Source organism: Apium graveolens, chromosome 10 (genome assembly GCF_009905375.1).
Source record: "Apium graveolens cultivar Ventura chromosome 10, ASM990537v1, whole genome shotgun sequence".
NCBI classification, from domain to species: Eukaryota; Viridiplantae; Streptophyta; class Magnoliopsida; order Apiales; family Apiaceae; genus Apium; species Apium graveolens.
This window is the reverse complement of record NC_133656.1, coordinates 140614497-140635252: the sequence shown is the minus strand read 5'-3', so window position 1 is coordinate 140635252 and position 20756 is coordinate 140614497. Positions and strand designations below refer to the sequence as shown.

General features: G+C 39.3%; 1 non-coding gene across 1 annotated transcript; it reads right to left on the bottom strand.

The window, feature by feature from the left end:
* Positions 1–10035: 10035 nt before the first annotated feature.
* On the bottom strand, positions 10036–10142 carry LOC141694194 (small nucleolar RNA R71). The gene has a single exon (XR_012563519.1). It is a non-coding gene; the product is annotated as a small nucleolar RNA R71 (small nucleolar RNA).
* Between the last annotated feature and the right edge of the window lie 10614 nt (positions 10143–20756).

The window sequence follows — 20756 nt, the reverse complement described above, 5'->3', positions numbered from 1 at the left end:
CTGAATTAGTGCAGCAGAAAAAGGAAGTTGTTAAAGTTATCCAGAAGAGATTGATAGCCGCACAGGACCGTCAAAGGAAATATGCAGATCAGTCAAGGAAATACATGGAATTCAAAGAAGGGAATTTGGTATTACTGAAAGTATCACCGTGGAAGGGATTAACGAGATTTGGAAAGAAAGGAAAGTTGAGCCGAAGATATGTCGGACCTTTTGAGATTCTAAAGCGCATTGACAAAGTAGCTTACGAGTTGGCGTTACCTCCGCATATGGAGCACATTCACAATGTTTTTCACGTATCGATGCTTAAGAAGTATAATCCAGACTCCAGGCATGTAATAGAATATGAGTTAATAGAGCTTCAGGCAGATTTGTCATATGTAGAGAGTCCGATAGAGATTCTAGAGGAAAGAGAGAAAGTATTAAGAAATAAAGTGGTAAAGTTAGTAAGAGTAATGTGGAGAAACCCAAAGGTTGAAGAGTCAACCTGGGAGTTAGAAAGTGATATGAAAGAAAAGTACCCTTATTTGTTTTCTTAGGAGATTCTGAGGACATAATACTTTTAAGGGAGAAGGATGTAATATTCGGGATATATCGTGTAATTATTTTTGCTAATAAATAATTATTATATGTGTTCAGTATTTATTTTGTAAATTATTTGTTAAGTGTTAAATGTGTATAGATGTTTGAAATAATATTAATTGAGTATTTTAATTTTTATATGTCCAAAATAAAATATAGATAATTGTCATATCTTCCTAATTATTTTAATGAAGATTTATGATTTTATAGGAATTATATGGATTGTATAAAATCTTTTTCCGAGTATTTAAAAACTATTTTATATAAACGGGAACCAACCGACATCATCCGTTTTACGTTTTTATAACCCGAAACTCTTCCGAGAACTCCTTCCTAACCAAATTACAATGTTCCGAGCATTTTCCATGTTTCGACTTTTTCAATCCGGCGTACGGTTTGTCCTGCGCGGGTCCCGGCGTAATATTTTCGATACATTATTTGTTTCGGTAAATCAATAAAACTCGCATTTTCGATAAACATGATCTTTTTATTAAACTATCACAATTATCACCTCGTAATACGTGTAACCAGGCGCTGAAACCAAGACCGCAGTACAAATTGTACTGATTTGGATATTTATCCTGAAAACCGGTACCGTTTGGATCAGTTTTTATAAATAAACGTACCTTTTATATCCGGAATGATCCAACGAGATACTAATTTTCCGTAATTATAAATAGCCTTTACAGTATTTTATTTCATATCAAAAATTATTTGCAGTCAGCTAAATATATAATTTTCCAGAGAAAAACCCTAATGTCATAAAACCTTCTGAGAATCAAACCACAGTTTCAAGGTGTTAATGAAATCCGTTTGGAAAGTTGGAGTAACCAAAACGAAGGATTTGGAGTGTACTTTCAGATTCCAGGACTCGTTTTACTGCAGAAATCAAGGTTTAATTTCTATATTTTTAATTATTTTCGAATTATTTTTATTAAAAATATGAATTTTCGTTCGGATGATTGTTTGAATGATTTGATGATTGCATGTTGATATGTCTGATTTGGAGTTCAATAACATGTTCAAAATTGAGTTTAATTTTCGAATTTCAAAATTAGGGTTTATAAACCGTATGAATGTTTTCAATTGAAATTTGGGGCTTTTTGATTTAGGGGTTATTAGCTGTTGATTTATAGTGGGTTGCGTTCCTTATGAAATTTGCAATCGATTGATATATAGCTCGTTAACAGAGGATGTCTGAATCGAAGGGAGTTGTGTTTTGAAGTTTTCGATGTTTCACCGGAAACCGGTGATGTTCTTGGCCATTGTCCGACCAGGACAGGGATGATTGATGTGTTTTAATTGCACGAATAGATTTCTGGTGTTGTGTAGAATATATGTGGAGCAGATGGTGAGGTGAGGGTGCCGGAACCGTGTTCTCCGGCCACCCCTGTATTTTCCGGCGACTGGAACTGTAAAATTACAGTTTAGTACCTCAATTATTGGGGACGATGAAGTTCAGTCCCTGAACTTTCCAGAGTTTGCAAATTTAGGATTCCTGTTTTAAAAATGTTTAAAAATCATATTTCTTATTTATTTTAATTATGAAAATTCGTTTTTAATTTCTGAAAATTCCAAAATTAATTATTTCAATTCCAAAAATTATTTTTAATTCAAAAATAAATCTGAATTAATTATAAAATTAATTTCAGTTAATTTTTAATTGATTAATTGATCAATTAATTTGAAAATAAATTGATTAATTGATTTAATTAATTATTAATTGATTTTAATTAATTATTTAATTAGATTTAAATATTTAAAAATGATTTAAAAATTTTGAAAAATAGTTTCGAGCTTTAAAATATTATTTTAAATTATTTTCAAGGCTCGATAATTATTATAAAATTATTTTGAAGCCAGATTTGGCCAGCCGAACCCTGTTTATTACTCCGAAATTGATTCAACGACCCGTTTTAATTCCGAAAAATGTTTTAAAAATCATTTTAAATACCCGAAAGCCTGTTTATGACCCGAGACTTCTTTATAAATGATATATCATTGATTATTTGATGTGGTATGTGCTATATGTGACTTGTTGGTTAACTGTCGGTCTATATATTCGATGAACTTAGCTTCTTTCTTGAGAGAGAATACAATTTCTAATCTATTCAGTCCTGTCTTAAACAAAGGACCTCAGTTAACTTTATATGATAGTTAACTTTGGTTTACACAGTGAACAATAAGAAGTGCTAATCGCTTTTCTAACCTGTCACTAATAACTTCTATTTAAGGGAAAAGTGAGATTTCCATATCTAGATTATCATATCTTCATCCACTGTGTATTGGTTGATCCTCCTTTGTCAGTTAATCTTTACCATTAATCTTGCACACCTCTCAAGCTGCTTTTTGTAGACTTGTCAATCCAGCTGTGTGAATTGTTTGTTGATTTGCAACCTTGGATATTGAACTGTTCTGCAATTCTGTACTTTGAGAAATTTCTTCACTTCGAGATCTCCAATTATAGTTCTCTAATGGACTTTGGCTTATCGATAACTCATAGTTCTCTAATGAATGTATACTTGTCGATATCTCTGAGTTCTCGAATGGGTATCTGACTTATCGATATCTCCAATAGCATTTCCTGAGTTCTCGATAGACAATTCCTGAGTTCTCGATAGGTCTTTCTGAGTTCTCGAATGACTTCTCTATAACACTAATTCTGTGACTTGTAGAGATCTTGACTTAGAATGTTTTTCACCAAACAGAATTATTCAACTCCAAGCTTCTTCATAATTCTTCTGAGGCATGACCTTCTTGATCTTCTTCTAGATAGAATTATTAGGCTTGACACTGTTTAGGGAAAAATGCTCCAGTCTGCTCCCTTTACATTTTACAGACATTAAGTGTTACAAGTATAAATTACAGATTAAGGTTACAATACAACTAATCTTAGGGTTGTCAATATGACTTAGTCTTGTTATGATACAGGCATGTCTTGCACAACAATCTCCCCCAATTTATGAGAAGATTTCTTATCACAAATTCATGCATGTTAACAAGACTAACCCCAAGTTAAAGAATGAAAATAAAATAATACAAAAGCCGATACAACTTTTGACAGTTTACAATAATTAAGTAAAGACTGAGCTTTCTGATCCTTTCTCAATTATGTTCTTAATCTGTACAAGTATTTCTAATTCTTCTAGGATGGGGGTGTCAGTTAGAGCCTCTATTAGTTTCAGCAAATATAGCTTAGGATAACTAGCTAACATCCCTATCCTGTATCTTGACAAAGAGCCAGCTTTTACATTCAGAAATCTTCCATCCTTTGATATTCTGCTCTTGCCTGCTGCCTTCAACTCTTCCGATCTTCTAATATACTCATCAATGTCATTCTCATACTTTCTCCTCTTTTCATCTAGCAAAGCTCTATGCTCATCTCTCATCTCCTCTCTGTTAACCACAAACACTGCCAATACTGTTCTCCATGCCTTAGTGGCTGAATCTTTACCATTCTTCAAGCGTAGCGCCCTTTTGAGAGAGAATCCATTAGTCTATTTCCAAGCTATTTAAAGGACCCATCACTGTAGTAGATTCTAACTTCTTTGATGTTAACAACCCAAACTCTGACCATTCTTTCAGCTAGCTGTTGGAAGTAGTCTTCATCTGAATCAACAACATTTAAAGGTTGGAAATCATCTTGATCATATCTGTTCCATATGGCCTTTTCACCAAATCCATGATCATTGAGAAATTCAGCTATCAGTTTTCTTCTTCTTTGTCTTCTTTGTCTTCTGAATCTTCTCTTGACCTTGGCTTCTTTTGGACCTATTCCAACTGTTTTGAAGTGTGTTTTATGGGGTGGCTTGAATGAAGGTACAGTTTTGAGTCTTTTCAGAGAAGTATGGCTGTGAGTGATTTGAGTTTTGATGAGAGAGTTTGTAGTGAGCTTGTAGAAATATTTAGACTTAGAGGTTTGAGGTTGAGCAGTTTTTGATGAGGTTGAATGTGAAGGTTTAGCAATTGGTATTTGGATATTTAGGGTTTGGAGGGGTTGTGAGGTATCATTCTTTTGTCTTTGTCTCCTTCCACCCCTCCTTTGAGTCTCAGATCCACTTTTTTTCTCCTTCTCTTTCTCACTATCAGTTTTTCCACCAATTGCCTTGGTAGATTGACTTGAGTTTGAGCCAAAAGGGTTTTGACCATCTTTCTTCTTCTCATCATCACCCAAGACATCTTTGTTGATTTGAGTTTTAGGCAAATTGGCTTCAGGGTTATCAATGTATCTCCTCAGAATCTTGATCATAGCTTCATCTTCACTAGTCTTCAGTTTCTTACTTTTCAGCCCAGACTTAAGCACCATTATCAGTCTTCTATTGGCCATGACACAGTTTTTAGGTACTTGGAAATGTTTCAGTTGCTTGGTTGTAGAGCATATATAGTGCACCCCTTTGCTTGGATGTAGATAGGCTTCCGGGAATGCAGCTTCATGAGCCTTCTTCAACTCTGCCAGTAGAATTTTCTCTTCATTGGTGATTATTCTGACGTTGTTAATCAAAATATCCACCTCAGATGCTCTTCTAGAAATTAGATAATTGATATTGACTTGCATACATCTGTCTACACCAGAATCATTAAGATTGATCACTATCCTTTTCTCCAAAAACTGGTCCTTGACTGGAAACTGCAGCACCCTGATGTAATTGATAGTCTTTTTCAAGGTCTTTTTTAAGTGAAGAAGTTGTTGTTAAGAGAGTTCCGTAGTCCAGTGAGCAAATTGTCAAACTCTTGTGTCATTCCTGGACCTTGGGCAGCCATAAGGAGCCTATCTTGTTCTAGACCTTATACTTGACTTTTGAGTTTTGATTATGCTAGCCTTGCATCTATCTCCCCCTTAGTCTTGGTGACAGGCATGAGTAGGGGAGTAGGAATCTCAGGTCTGACAGCTTCAGGCAATGCTGACAGTGGTATGTTGAGTTTTCCCATAATGGCTCCCAAAGCAACTGTATTTTGCATTTGTAAATGCTTATGGGACTCCACTAGGGCCTGAATATCATGCTGTTGACTCTCAACCAATGTGGTTAGAGCTCTGACTTGTGAAGATAAATCTGAGTTGGAAGCTTGAAGTGAAGAAATTTGATCTTGAAGTTCTTTTATTTGAGGAGTAGAGGTAGTGGAGACTGTTGTAGCTGAGAAGGACCCAAAGTGTTCATCAACAGCTTTTCTGACACCCTCCATGAGAAGAAATGAAGGCTCATACCTAGCAGTATGCATTTGATTTAGCTTGACCCTGATATCATTTGAATTTGTGATATGAGCTTGAACTTGTTCACATAGGGCCTTGAAAGAACTCTTCATATTTGACACTTCCCTCTCCATGGAGGCCAGATTCATCCTTGACATTTGCTCAGTGAAAGACTGAAATTAATTCTTGATGTCCTTTTGAGAAGGCACAATGTCATCCATCTTTTCCTTGATCAGCTTCTTAATTATATCTTCATGTCCAGTCAATTTTACTTCAAGGGCCTTTCCAAAGAGATGGAAAGCCTTAAGTTGAGCTTTGTGCACATCCATGATGGCATCATAGACTTCAGGAGGAGTGAGAGATTTAGCATTGCTTCCCATGATTGTTATGTACACCCTCCTGAATCTAGCCAAAACTTCATCCATTTCTGCCAGATGGTCATCAGACAACCAGGCATCTACATTGCCATCCTCTTCAGCCTCATCTACTATCTTCTCCTTCTGTTGTTCAACCTCTTCATTGAAGCATAGCAGTATAGCTTGATAGTCCTGGTTCCCCATATCTGAAGTGAGCAATTGCTGAGAGAGATTGGCCAAGCCTGAGATTTGATCTACCAACATGTCATTAACTGTAGAAGGCTGAGCTTCTATATCTTGTAGCCATTGAGCCATGACATGTGGTTGGCTGGATTGAGATGTGGATGACTATTGAGAAATGTCCAGATTACCACATGTGACTAAAGTCACCGTTTGACTCACAGATAAATCAGTGGTTTTGACAGTTTGTTGTTCACCACATGTAGTGGGAACCTCCATTGGAATTGGAGAGGCTTTGAATGGGTTGCTGTCATGTACACCAACCTCAAACCTTTGTGCACCTTGCAGAGCACTGTCACATAAATGTGACGAAATTTCCTCTCCATAACAGGGTCATTGGCAATTGTACTCCTAGCTTCAACTGCCAAGGCAATTTCAGCTAGGTTTTGAGGGGAGTTGTTCCTTCTAGAGGAACCTCCAATTGAATTAGAGAGGATTTAGATAGCTCTCCCTCAAGAGTACTACCCTTAAACCTATTCATCTGTGAAGATGATTGTGCACATGAAGGTGTAAGAGTGACCATGGGGTCTTCCGTAAAAACTGATGAAACCCCCATATTTTTTATGGTGTCATCAAGGTCTACTCCAGCTAGTAGCCTCTCACTATCTAGATGTTGGTTCTGGGTGGTGATCACAGTTTCATGAACCATGGCACTTGAGTGTTGGTGCACTTGAGAATCAGATTCAAGTGCTCTATATGATGAATAAATTTGAGAGATTAGAGAAGTTTGCTCAGTTGTGAGTGTTGGAAGCTCCCCCTGAATGGATGAGGGGGCTTTAAATGATGTGCCCTCAATGTATGTACCATCCTTATTTCTTCTACCATACACTCTAGGTGCAGGTTGTGCTGACTCAGTACATGGTGCATTGGAGTGAATTCTCTTTTCAATAGATACACCCTGTTCAGAGGATACATCTAGTAACTGTTTACTCCCCATTTGTTCAACTGTGCCCTTTTGGGAGGACACAGAGGTGCTTTGAGTGGTCAACTCAGGTATCTTACTCTTCTTTGGTCTCTTGACCAAGGGTGACTCTGGTACAGTTTGAACTGTTTCACTCTCATTTACAACAGCAAGGGTTGGTTCCTTTCTCTTCTTTTTACTCACTTCAGTCTTTTGAGAGACTAAAGTGGTTGGTTTGCTAACATCTAGTGGTTTAGAAGAAGGGGATGCAGCTTTGGAAGGTCCCTGTTGGTGTGCCTGTGTTTGTACTTCCACAGGCTCAGGAACCATAGCTGAACTAGCAAATTGAGGAGCCCTCATGTCTGGCATAGGGTAAGGATAAGTCCTGAATCTCTTCAATATAAATGGAGTGATTCTAAGACTTACACTCACCTTATTCTTTATAGTAAGTGAGCCAAATATTATTTTGGACATTTGCTTATAATTGCCAATTCTACTACTATCAATACCAGCTAACAAATGTATGTCATTGACTTTATGAGCTAAAGTAGACATAATAAACCTTGGCAAAAAGATTTCTTTACCTCTATTCTTCAAAGGCATAGTAAGCCTGGTAGCCAGCTCCTCCAGAATTAGAGCCCCGTGATAAGTGGCATTTTATACCACTTAGAACGTCTTAAAATGGCTTAAATTGGTGTCTTGAAATCAAGTATTTTGTGTATTTGATGCATTTTTCTAGTGTTTATGCATTTCAGGGTATTAGTTGCATTTCGGAGGAGGAATCATCTAGAATAAGCCTTGGCATGTGTTCACCATTGCGAGAGGAAGAGAACGGGCAGATTACGGCGAAGAAACGGAGCAAACCGGGAATTTTTCCAGTAGGGTCCTGCGCGCCCGCGCAACAATGTTGAGCGGCCGCGCAGCAGCCTTGCGCGCCCGTGCGGAAATGCTGAGCGGCTGCGCAGGGTCGGGGAAAAAGCTGAATTATTTTAGACTTCTACTTCTGTTTGGCTTCCAACTTCTATGTAATCTGAGTTTTATGGGACTATTATATAAGTAGATTTGAGACGTTTTCATAGAGAATAAGAAAGAGATTATGTTTTAAATTGTGTTGGCGTAAGAAGCGGAGGAGATAAGGAAGAAGACCGATTTAGCACACTGCAGCGAAGAGGAAGCATATATTCTTGTGATTCTTGTTTCGTTGTAACGTTGGATGCTAGTTTTCTTGCTTTGACTTATTTACTCTTGTGACGTACTCTGTTTTAATATAATTAGTTTAGTTATTATTTTCTTGTGTTGTTTATCATGATTTCTTATAAACCCATGATGGCGATAAGTTCTATTATGGGCTAATCGTGATCATGGGGTTGCAACGGATTTATTATGAATTTCTTTAGTTAATTGTTTAATACTTTAGTGTGTGATGATTGCATGATATCTAGTATTGGTTGTGCGTATTTGTCTTATGTGCGTCACGAACATATAAGATAGGGTGTTAATCTCTTATGAAGCGACGGTGGATCTTGAGATTTAGAACTTGCCATGCTAGCATAGGTTCATGTACGTTGTGCATGATTAGTGGGTAACTCTAACAGTTTTATTTGCCCTATGTAATCAAAAGGAGTAACTTGTGCTTAAATTGTTGTGTTGTCAATTTCTGTAGACATATAGGAACTCAACATGGTTGATGACTATTCAACTTCTATCTTAATTGTGGATGTTTGGTAGAATGGTATTAGTACAATGAAAGTTGGCTTTTATCAGTTTCGTGTTATTCGATTAATGTCATCACTGTCACATGCTAAAGGTAATAACAATGGCTATAGAAGGAAGTAATAATGAAGTTGTGATCTCATGAGTGTTTTATTATTGATAAGTTGAAGTGTTAGTTAAGTGGTTAATTAAGTAGTTAATTATAGTTAATATTTAATCAACAATTTTAAGTGTTATTATCTTAACATTGAGAAGTAATCATACATTGGTGAGTGAGTTTAATTAGACAATAACTTAGTCTGAGTCTCTGAGGGAACGAACTAGAAAGTATTCTATATTACTTGCGAATGTGTATACTTGCGTGAATATTAGTGCGTGATTTCGCCCTAACAAGTTTTTGGCGCCGCTGCCGGGGACTCGGCGTATTTGTTTAGTTTATGTACTTACCATCATTGGTCATTAGGACTCAGTGATTAGGACGTAGTAGTTAATTACTCTTTTCGGTTGTGTTTTAGGTACTTTAGCAAGCGTTTATGCAAACTCGTTCTCGTGCTCGTAAGAGGACCTTAGATACAGCTGAGGAGAAAGACGAAGTTCTTGATACTCCGGAGAAGTTAGATTTTGAGGATTCGGATTTAGGAACTGAGCAGAAAGAACCAGTAAACATGGGAGATCGTATTGTTCAAGCTGATCCAGCTCTTATGGATTTTTCTCGGCCTAAAATTGATGACATTCAGTCAAGCATCCTTCATCCGGCTATTCAAGCTAACACCTTTGAAATCAAGCCGGGCACTATTCAGATGGTGCAGAATTCTGTTTCTTTTGGAGGAGCGGCAACTGAAGATCCCAACATGCACATAAGAAATTTTGTCGAGATCTGCAGCACTTTTAAGTATAATGGCGTGACTGATGAGGCTATCAAGTTGAGGCTTTTCCCATTCTCACTGAGGGATAAGGCTAAAGACTGGTTACATTCTGAACTAGCCGGGTCAATCACTACGTGGCAAGATCTTGCGCAAAAGTTTCTGGTGAAGTTTTATCCAATGGCAAAGACTGTTGCTATGAGGAGTGCTCTTACTCAGTTTGCGCAGCAACCTACAGAATCTATGTGCGAGGCTTGGGAACGCTACAAGGAAATGTTGAGAAAATGTCCACATCATGGAATGCCAGATTGGATGGTAATCACTGGTTTTTATAATGGTTTGGGGGCCCAATCTCGGCCCATGCTCGATGCAGCAGCTGGAGGAGCCTTATGGGCTAAAAGCTATACTGAGGCGTATAATCTTATAGAGACAATGGCTGCAAATGAGCATCAAAACCCAACTCAGAGGATGACGTCAGGCAAGGTAGCAGGTATTCTGGAAGTTGATGCAGCCACCGCTATTGCAGCCCAGCTCCAAGCGCTATCAATGAAGGTTGATTCTTTGGCTACGTATGGAGTTAATCAAATAGCTATGGTTTGTGAGCTTTGTGCAGGTTCTCATGCTACGGATCAGTGTTCTCTTGTCAACGAATCTGTTCAGTATGTGAATAATTATCAGTGACAACAGCAGCCTGTACCAGCGACCTATCATCCTAACAACAGAAATCATCCAAATTTCAGCTGGGGGAATAATCAGAATGCTATTCAGCCAACATATCAACAAGGAGTAAGTAAACAGTTTAACCCACCTGGATTCCAGCAACCACAGCAGTATGCTACAAGGCAATCATATCCTCAGCAGGGAAGTGCAGCTGCACCTACTAGTGCTGATTTTGAGGAACTTAAGCTGTTGTGCAAGAGTCAGGCGGTTTCTATCAAGACCTTGGAAAATCAAATCGGTCAATTAGCTAATGCAGTGCTCAATCATCAACCTGGCACTCTTCCCAGTGACACGGAAGTACCAGGCAGGAAAGAAGCTAAAGAGCAAGTCAAGGCTATTACCTTAAGGTCTGGAAAAGTAGCTGATGCTGAAAAGGCAAAAGAAGTCGAAGCTGAAGTTAGAGATGAAGAATCTAAGCAAAAGGAGAAAGTGGCGGAACCAAGGAAGACTACTGTTGAACACACTCTGCCTGAGGCTAATACAGGGGAGAAACAGCTCTATCCTCCACCACCTTTTCCTAAGAAATTGCAGCAACAAAAGCTGGATAGACAGTTCGGGAAGTTTCTGGAGGTGTTCAAGAAACTTCACATCAATATACCTTTCGCTGAGGCTCTGGAACAAATGCCTAGTTATGCGAAGTTTATGAAGACTATTCTTTCAAGGAAGGTGAAACTGGATGACCTTGAAACCGTTGCTCTCACGGAAGAATGCAGCGCTGTTCTGCAGCAAAAGTTACCACCAAAACTAAAAGATCCAGGAAGCTTCACCATTCCTTGCACCATTGGCAATCTAACTTTTGACAAGTGCCTTTGTGATTTGGGAGCAAGCATTAATCTGATGCCGTTGTCGATCTTCAAAAAACTGGATCTGCCTGATCCAAAATCCACATACATGTCGCTACAATTGGCGGACCGTTCCATTACTTACCCAAGGGGCATAGTTGAGGATGTGCTCGTCAAGGTGGATAAGCTCTTCTTTCCTGCTGATTTTGTTATTCTGGATTTTGAGGAAGATAAGAAGATTCCCATAATCTTGGGGAGACCTTTCTTGGCTACTGGCCGTACCTTGATAGATGTGCAAAAAGGGGAACTTACTATGCGGGTCCAAGATCAGGATGTGACCTTCAACGTATTCAAGGCAATGAAATTCCCTACAGAAGATGAGGAGTGCTTAAAAGTGGATGTGATTGATTCCGTAGTTACTTCGGAACTCGAGCACATGCTAATGTCTGATGCATTGGAAAAGGCCTTAGTGGGGGATTTTGACAGCGATGATGAAGATAGCAACGAGCAATTACAATATCTGAACGCTTCTCCATGGAAGCGAAAGCTCGACATACCATTTGAATCTCTTGGTACTTCTGACCTTAAGAATGCTGAAGGGAAGCTCAAACCATCAATAGAGGAAGCACCTACCTTGGAGCTAAAACCATTACCTGAACACTTGAGGTATGCTTTTTTAGGTGATTCATCTACGTTACCTGTTATTATTTCAGCTGACCTTTCAGGTAGTGAGGAAGACAAGCTTTTAAGGATTTTGAGAGAATTCAAATCGGCTATAGGATGGACCATAGCAGACATCAAGGGGATAAGTCCTTCATATTGTATGCATAAAATTCTGTTAGAGGAAGGTAGTAAGCCAACTGTGGAACAACAGCGAAGACTGAACCCGATCATGAAGGAGGTGGTGAAGAAAGAAATTCTGAAATGGCTGGATGCAGGCATCATTTATCCTATTTCTGATAGCTCGTGGGTGAGCCCCGTGCAATGTGTACCTAAGAAAGGAGGTATCACTGTGGTCGCAAATGAAAAGAATGAGCTCATCCCTACTCGAACAGTTACAGGATGGAGAGTATGCATGGATTATAGAAAATTGAACAAAGCCACAAGGAAGGATCACTTCCCTCTCCCATTCATTGATCAAATGCTTGACAGATTGGCGGGACATGAGTATTTTTGTCTTCTGGATGGTTATTCCGGGTATAATCAGATTTGTATTGCACCAGAGGATCAGGAAAAGACTACCTTCACTTGTCCATTTGGCACATTTGCTTTTCGTAGAGTTTCGTTTGGGTTATGTGGCGCCCCGGCCACCTTTCAGAGATGTATGATGGCTATATTCTCTGACATGATTGGAAATAACGTCGAAGTGTTCATGGATGACTTCTCCGTCTTTGGACACTCATATGATGAATGTTTGAATAATCTGCGCGCCGTACTCAAAAGATGTGTGGAAACTAATTTGGTGCTTAATTGGGAGAAATGTCATTTTATGGTGCGTGAAGGCATTATCCTTGGGCATAAGGTCTCTAGCAAAGGTCTGGAGGTAGACAAGGCCAAGGTGGGAGTCATTGAAAATCTTCCCCCACCTAATTCGGTGAAAGGAATCCGTAGTTTTCTCGGTCATGCGGGTTTTTATCGGCGATTCATCAAGGACTTTTCAAAGATATCTAAGCCGTTGTGCAATTTACTTGAGAAAGATGTGCCTTTCAAATTTGATGATGAATGTTTGGCAGCATTCGAGACTCTCAAAGGGAGTTTGATCACGGCACCAGTTATTACAGCACCAGATTGGACAGAACCGTTTGAGATGATGTGTGATGTGAGTGACTATGCGGTAGGTGCAGTTCTGGGACAGCGCAAGAAAAATCTCTTCCATGTGATCTACTATGCGAGTAAGACTTTAAATGGGGCCCAGTTGAACTACACCACTACTGAGAAGGAGCTTTTGGCTATAGTCTTTGGCTTTGAGAAATTTCGATCTTATCTGCTTGGTACAAAAGTAACAGTATTCACTGATCATGCAGCTATTCGCTATCTGGTTTCTAAGAAGGATTCGAAGCCGAGACTCATTCGTTGGGTGCTTTTACTTCAGGAATTTGAGTTAGAGATCAAAGATAGAAAAGGTACTGAAAATCAAGTAGCTGACCATCTCTCTAGGTTGGAGAATCCCAATTCTACTTCACAAGATAGGACGTTAATCAATGAATCTTTTCCGGATGAGCAGTTGTTTGCAATTCAGGAGGAAGAACCATGGTTTGCAGATATTGTAAACTATCTTGTCAGCAATATAATGCCGCTTAATTTGACATCCGCTCAGAAGAAGAAGTTTCTGCATGAGGTGAAGTGGTATATGTGGGATGAACCATATTTGTTTAGACAGGGAGCTGATCAGATCATCAGGAGATGTATCCCGTTCTATGAGACGGAGGGGATATTACGAGACTGCCATTCCACGGTTTATGGTGGACACTATGGAGGTGAGAAGACGGCAGCTCGTATTCTGCAAGCAGGTTTTTTCTGGCCTACTTTGTTCAAGGATGCTCATCAGTTTGTTTTAAGGTGTGATCATTGCCAAAGAGTGGGAAATTTGTCAAGGAAGGATGAGATGCCATTAAATGTGATGCTTGAAGTCGAGGTCTTTGATGTATGGGGAATCGATTTCATGGGGCCTTTTATCTCGTCTTGCAATAATCAGTACATCTTGCTGGCAGTCGATTATGTCTCAAAATGGGTCGAAGTTAAAGCTTTACCGACAAATGATGCAAAGGCAGTGCTAAATTTTCTTCATAAGCAAATTTTCACAAGGTTTGGAACGCCTCGGGTAATCATAAGTGATGAAGGATCACATTTTTGCAACCGTAAGTTCACTTCAATGATGCAGCCTTATAATGTGAATCATCGAGTAGCTACTGCCTATCATCCGCAAACAAATGGTCAAGCGGAAGTGTCTAACAGAGAGATAAAGCGCATTCTAAAGAAGGTTGTTTGTCCGTCAAGGAAGGATTGGTCTTTAAAGCTCGATGAAGCTGTTTGGACTTACAGAACAACATACAAAACTCCATTTGGGATGTCACCGTTTCAGTTGGTGTACGGTAAGGGATGTCATCTACCGGCGGAGCTTGAGCATAAGGCCTACTGGGCATTGAAGAAATTGAACTTGGATTTAGATGCAGCTGGTAAGAAAAGAATGCTTCAGCTTAATGAACTTGATGAATTTCGACTGCAAGCGTACGAGAATAACAAAATGTATAAGGAAAAGGTGAAGAGGTGGCACGATAGGAAGCTACATCCTAAGTTATTTGTGCCAGGGCAACAAGTTCTGTTATTCAACTCTCGGCTCCGACTTTTTCCTGGGAAGTTGAAATCAAGGTGGTCTGGACCTTTTATTGTCAAAACTGTGTTTCCACATGGAGCGGTGGAAATTTTTGAGGATGATTCGGACCAAGCATTCAAGGTTAACGGTCAGCGGTTGAAGCACTACTATGGGGACATGGCAAACCGAGAGGTGGTTAGTGCCATTTTGTTGACTACTTGAGAAAGGTACGGAATGTCAAGCTAATGACGAAAAAGAAGCGCTGCGTGGGAGGCAACCCATGAATTGTTGTTACAGGAACCCTTAGAAGTTAATAACCTATCCAAAAACACAAAAAAATCAGAAAAAGGGGCTGAAATTTTTTTTTTCCAGAGACCCTCTGCGCGCCCGCGCAGCTATGCAGAGCGGCCGCGCAGCTTGCTGCGCGCCCGCGCAGAAATGCTGAGCGGCCGCGCAGGGGTCGAGTTCCAGAAAATTTTTTGCAGTTCAAAAAAAAAAAAAACACAAAACACAAAAACCCATCACAGCCCATAAACCCACGAATTCTTTTCCCATTACCCCATGATTTTATCCCTCAACCCCACTCCTAATCTAATTTAACCTACTCCACACCCTATATATACATACACCTATCCCACATATCTCCCACAAACTTCCTACACTTAAACCCTCTCATAAACATCAAAAATCAGTTTTTACACACTTTTATTCACAAATCAATGGCACCCAAGAGAGCACGCACTATTGACAGCAGCAGCACAGTTCCTACTGCTGATTCATCAAGGGGTACTGCTGCAAGGCCTCGGTTAACTGACAGAGCTGCGGAGGAGGAGTACACTAGGCTGTTGGGGAAGCCGATTCTGAAGGAGAGGGGGTTTTTACCATCAGGGAGGGATGGTGAGTTGTTGCCCATGATTGCAGAGAAGGGGTGAATAGCTTTTTGTGAGTCACCCGAAGCAGTACCGATGAGTGTTGTTCACGAGTTCTACGCGAACGCGAAGGCTGAAAAGAATGGGTTTTCTGTAGTTCGTGGGCTGACGGTTGATTATCATCCTGCGGCGATTCACCGTGTGATTGGACAGCGAGAGAGGAAGCCCGAGGAGGAGAACTGGAATGAAAAGACTGCTGAGGATTTTGACTTGGATTTGATTTGTGCGACTCTCTGTCGACCGGGCACAGTTTGGAACCGCAGTCCAGCCAATAATGAGTATCGTCACTTTCCGGCGATCGCCATGAACAGGTATGCCCGTGCATGGAATGTATTTATATGTGCTAATATTTTGCCTTCTTCACATGCACACGAGGTCACAGTTGAGAGAGCACAGTTGTTGTGGGGAATTCTGAATGAGGAATACTATGTGGACCTTGGTGAGTTTATCTACCAAGGAATTCTGAAGTTTTTGAGGGAGCAAAGCATATGAACATCCCTTATGCATCCACGGTTACGAAGCTATGCCGAGCAGTAGGAGTGAACTGGCCGGCTCATGAGCAGTTGCAGTTGCCAGCAGCTCCGATAGATTCTGGCACTCTGAATGGGATGCAGGAGTGGACCGGTGGCGAGCCTGAGGAGCATGGGCTGGGTTATCATCTTCCAGGAGGGCGTCCAGCACGAGGTGCTACTATGGCTAGGCCAGGGCGTGGTGAGGCTGGTTCTTCGAGAGCTCAGGAGGGTGCTGGGATGGGTGATGCCCAGTATATGAGGCTGTCACGGCGGATGGATGCCATGTATGAGACGCAGAGCAGGTTTGCTCAGGAGCTCACCCTTGCGTTAGGGACTGCTTTTCGAGGCCTTGGAGCTGATATCCAGTGGCCAGTTTTTGGTGAGGACTCTGCATACCCGCCGCCTGATACTCCACCCACTGAGGGTGATGATGATGATGACTCCGAGTAGGTATACCCTGTGTTCCTTTCTACTACCTTCACTGGGGACAGTGAAGATTTTAAGTTTGGGGGTGGTAGTTAAGGAATATTTTGTGTGGGTCATATAGCTGCATATTCATGATAGTTAGTTCATATAGTTGCATAATTTTTGCCATATAAGTTTTTTTTATATAACTTTATTTGTTTATCATATCATATAGCTCATGCATATACCATGATCCCTTTTGCAATGATTTATCGACTGAATTGTGATATTGATGCGAGTGTAGTGATAGCATTAAAGTGATATTAAGTTGTGTAGGTTGATATGCATGCTAGAAGCACTTGTATTTTCACTAAGTCTTAGAGAATGCTTAAGGGCTAGATTGTTGTTATGATCTGATTATTTTCGAGGATAATCTATTTATTATGCTTAGAATTTGATAATAGGTTCTTAGTGGTAAAGGCAAGAAAAAGAAAAAAATGGAGTAAAAATGGAATTTGTTGCTAGTTGTGGCTAGGCGTCAAATGGCTAGTAGCCGGCTCGCATGTTATGCGAGTAGTCTAGGGTTGAGCAAGATGGAGCGAAACGCACTTGCTCAGAAAAAAAAAAGAAAAAAAAAATTTACATAATTGATCAAGAGTGGGCTCTTTGGTATTCGAGTTATTAAGTTCTTAGGGGACTTTGTGCCTAGTGACCTAAGGCTTTTAGAGTCTGGGATCCGCTAACCTAACGCTCGTTATATGGATACCATTGTATAAGTCTTTTGTGGACCTCACTCATTGCACGGTCAAATAAGCATTTGAGTTGTAAATAAAAAGCACGATTCCGTAGTAAGCTCTAGAGTTCTTGTAGTGTTGTATATCACTTTGTGCCTAGAATTTTTATTCTTTGTATAATCGTAGGATTGCCTTGAGGATAGTCTAGTCATAGTAATTGGTCTAGTTCCGAAGCATATCTGTTAAGCATTTGCACACACCACGTTTCTGGCTGTATGTCCGTTTGCATGAGTTTATTGATCTTTAGTGTCTAACTGCATTCGATGAGACGTGACAATTTGGTTGGTTAATTGTAGTAAGGGGGATCGTTGCATTTTCATATAGATTGCATTCATGCATATTTTTATTTGTTTTGAGTCTGTGACGCTTGAGGACAAGCATCGATTTAAGTTTGGGGGTGTGATAAGTGGCATTTTATACCACTTAGAACGTCTTAAAATGGCTTAAAATGGTGTCTTAAAATCAAGTATTTTGTGTATTTGATGCGTTTTTCTAGTGTTTATGCATTTCAGGGTATTAGTTGCATTTCGGAGGAGGAATCATCTAGAATAAGCCTTGGCATATGTTCACCATTGCGAGAGGAAGAGAACGAGCAGATTACGGCGAAGAAACGGAGCAAACCGGGAATTTTTCCAGTAGGGTCCTGCGCGCCCGCGCAGCAATGCTGAGCGGCCGCGCAGCAGCCTTGCGCGCCCGCGCAGAAATGCTGAGCGGCCGCGCAGGGTCGGGGAAAAAGCTGAATTATTTTAGACTTCTACTTCTGTTTGGCTTCCAACTTCTATGTAATCTGAGTTTTATGGGACTATTATATAAGTAGATTTGAGACGTTTTCATAGAGAATAAGAAAGAGATTATGTTTTAAATTGTGTTGGCGCAAGAAGCGAAGGAGATAAGGAAGAAGACCGATTTAGCACACTGCAGCGAAGAGGAAGCATATATTCTTGTGATTCTTGTTTCGTTGTAACGTTGGATGCTAGTTTTCTTGCTTTGACTTATTTACTCTTGTGACGTACTCTGTTTTAATATAATTAGTTTAGTTATTATTTTCTTGTGTTGTTTATCATGATTTCTTATGAACCCATGATGGCGATAAGTTCTATTATGGGCTAATCGTGATCATGGGGTTGCAACGGATTTATTATGAATTTCTTTAGTTAATTGTTTAATACTTTAGTGTGTGATGATTGCATGATATCTAGTATTGGTTGTGCGTATTTGTCTTATGTGCGTCGCGAACATATAAGATAGGGTGTTAATCTCTTATGAAGCGACGGTGAATCTTGAGATTTAGAACTTGCCATGCTAGCATAGGTGTGACGCCCTCCAAACCCGGGGTCTAGATTTGGGGGTCACTCGCCAATAAACTAAAATAAAATAATCACAGCGGAATAATAAAATAAATACGACCCCTTTACCTGCACTGGATCGATCACAGGTTATAGTATGGAACAGGCACTACTACAAATCAAGTGTTATTACAAACCATAGTCTAATTAGTTTTACAGATTATTCAAATTTTATTACAAACCTCTAGACTATCCAAGCGTCCCCAAACAGTCTACCTGGAATACACACCACTATTTACAAGCACTCGACTTCTGGTCAAACTTGGAACTTAAGCTTGCTCTGGCCTAGCTGAAAGAATCAAGATAAGAAACAAGTATGAGCGAAAGAAATGCTCAGCAAGTAGTAAATAGCTTATGATTTGGAATAACAACAGTATATCTGATGAACAAAACCAACTACAATAATTGAGCAGTATCAAAACTGATATAAATTTGATAATAAACAACATTTGCAATATATTATGTTTTGGGATTGGAATCCTCGAACGACGGTGTGTTGCCGCCGGTGATCAGCCGCGGAGCAACACCGGTATGCCGAAACATATCCAACTAAACAAAAGGTACCTAAGGCACATATCGGCCTAGCAAGGTGTTATATCCTGTATAACACATAGCTCACACTGGACCGCCGCCACGGCCTCTTACGCAACCATCCAACCCATAAAACCATTTTCCGTCAAAGGAGTCGAATCAAATGACATCCTTAACCACATAACTCCCCATTTCTCATGGTCCGGAGTTTTCCCAACAACCAATGGCGAAATAACCAGAACAATTAGTTATTCGCTAGTCTCAATTCAAAGCTTCACTGTATAGAGTAAGTTATAGCGAAATGTAAAAATATTTAACTATTCTGAACTTAGAATAGTAGAGAAATTGAAAGAATAAAGTTCAGAGTCAATATCGATTGAATGATAAATGAAGATATAGGTACTTGCATAATATAATTCAAAATAAACGTCACTTGAACAATAAGTGAAGTCAGGGATACTTGCCTGGTATGCTCAATAACCTCTTACTTTAACTCTGTTTCTATCTGCTAGCTACTATCTCCGTCTAACACTTGACTGCGCTCCTTGCTACTTGATTCTATAAACAAAAGGACTATCTTAATTGACAGATCTAAACTCAATCGACGTAACTATACGTCTTGACATCTACCCGATCGTTTATAATTAGCATGGCATTTTAAAATTATAACAGATAGCATGTATATCACGTATCACGTAATCATGGTATTCGTATAGCACGTAATCATATATTTCATGTAATACATGAGTCAGATCATTAAGAGATACATCTCAGTGCGTTCAGAATGAAAATTAGGTCTCAAAAGTATTTTTATTAAAAGCGCAATATTTTTCTGAATCTGTACGCGTTCGTTTCGTATTAAACGGACAAACGGTTGATTTATTATGAATTTTTGAACATTTTTCGGAATAAAACGGGTTTCCGAATCATTTAATAATTAAATAATAAGGCTTGAACACTCGAAAATAATTTTATAAAAATTATCGAGCTTAGAAAATAATTTAAAATAATATTTTAAAGCTCGAAACTATTTTTCAGAATTTTTAAATCAATTTTTAAATAATTAAATCTAATTAAATAATCAATTAAAATTAATTAATAATTAATTAAATTAATTAATCAATTAATATTTAAATTAATTGACTAATTAATTATCAACTAAAATTAATTAATTAAAATAATTTGGATTTATTTTTGAATTAAAAATAAATTTTCAGAATTAAAATAATGAATTTTGTAAATAAGAAAAAGAATTTTGAATTAAAAGAAAACAAAAATACAGAAACATGTCCTGTACTTCTGTCATCTTCTCCACTGGATCACAGGGCGGGGCAGGAGGGTGGTGGGTGGCCGGAATGTGAAGAACACGGCCACCGGAATCTGGAAAACCCAGAAACCGGTGCCGGATCCGGCACCTTCCGGCGACACCACTCAGGCCGAATCTGCCACCAAAATGACCCGTTCTTGGTATAAATAATTCCCCTAATCTTCCCCCAACTCCCAGGTTTCTCAGAATCACATAATCATCCCGGAAAATCAATTTCCGATCAAAAAAAACCGATCCCAACTCCGGCGAACAGCCGG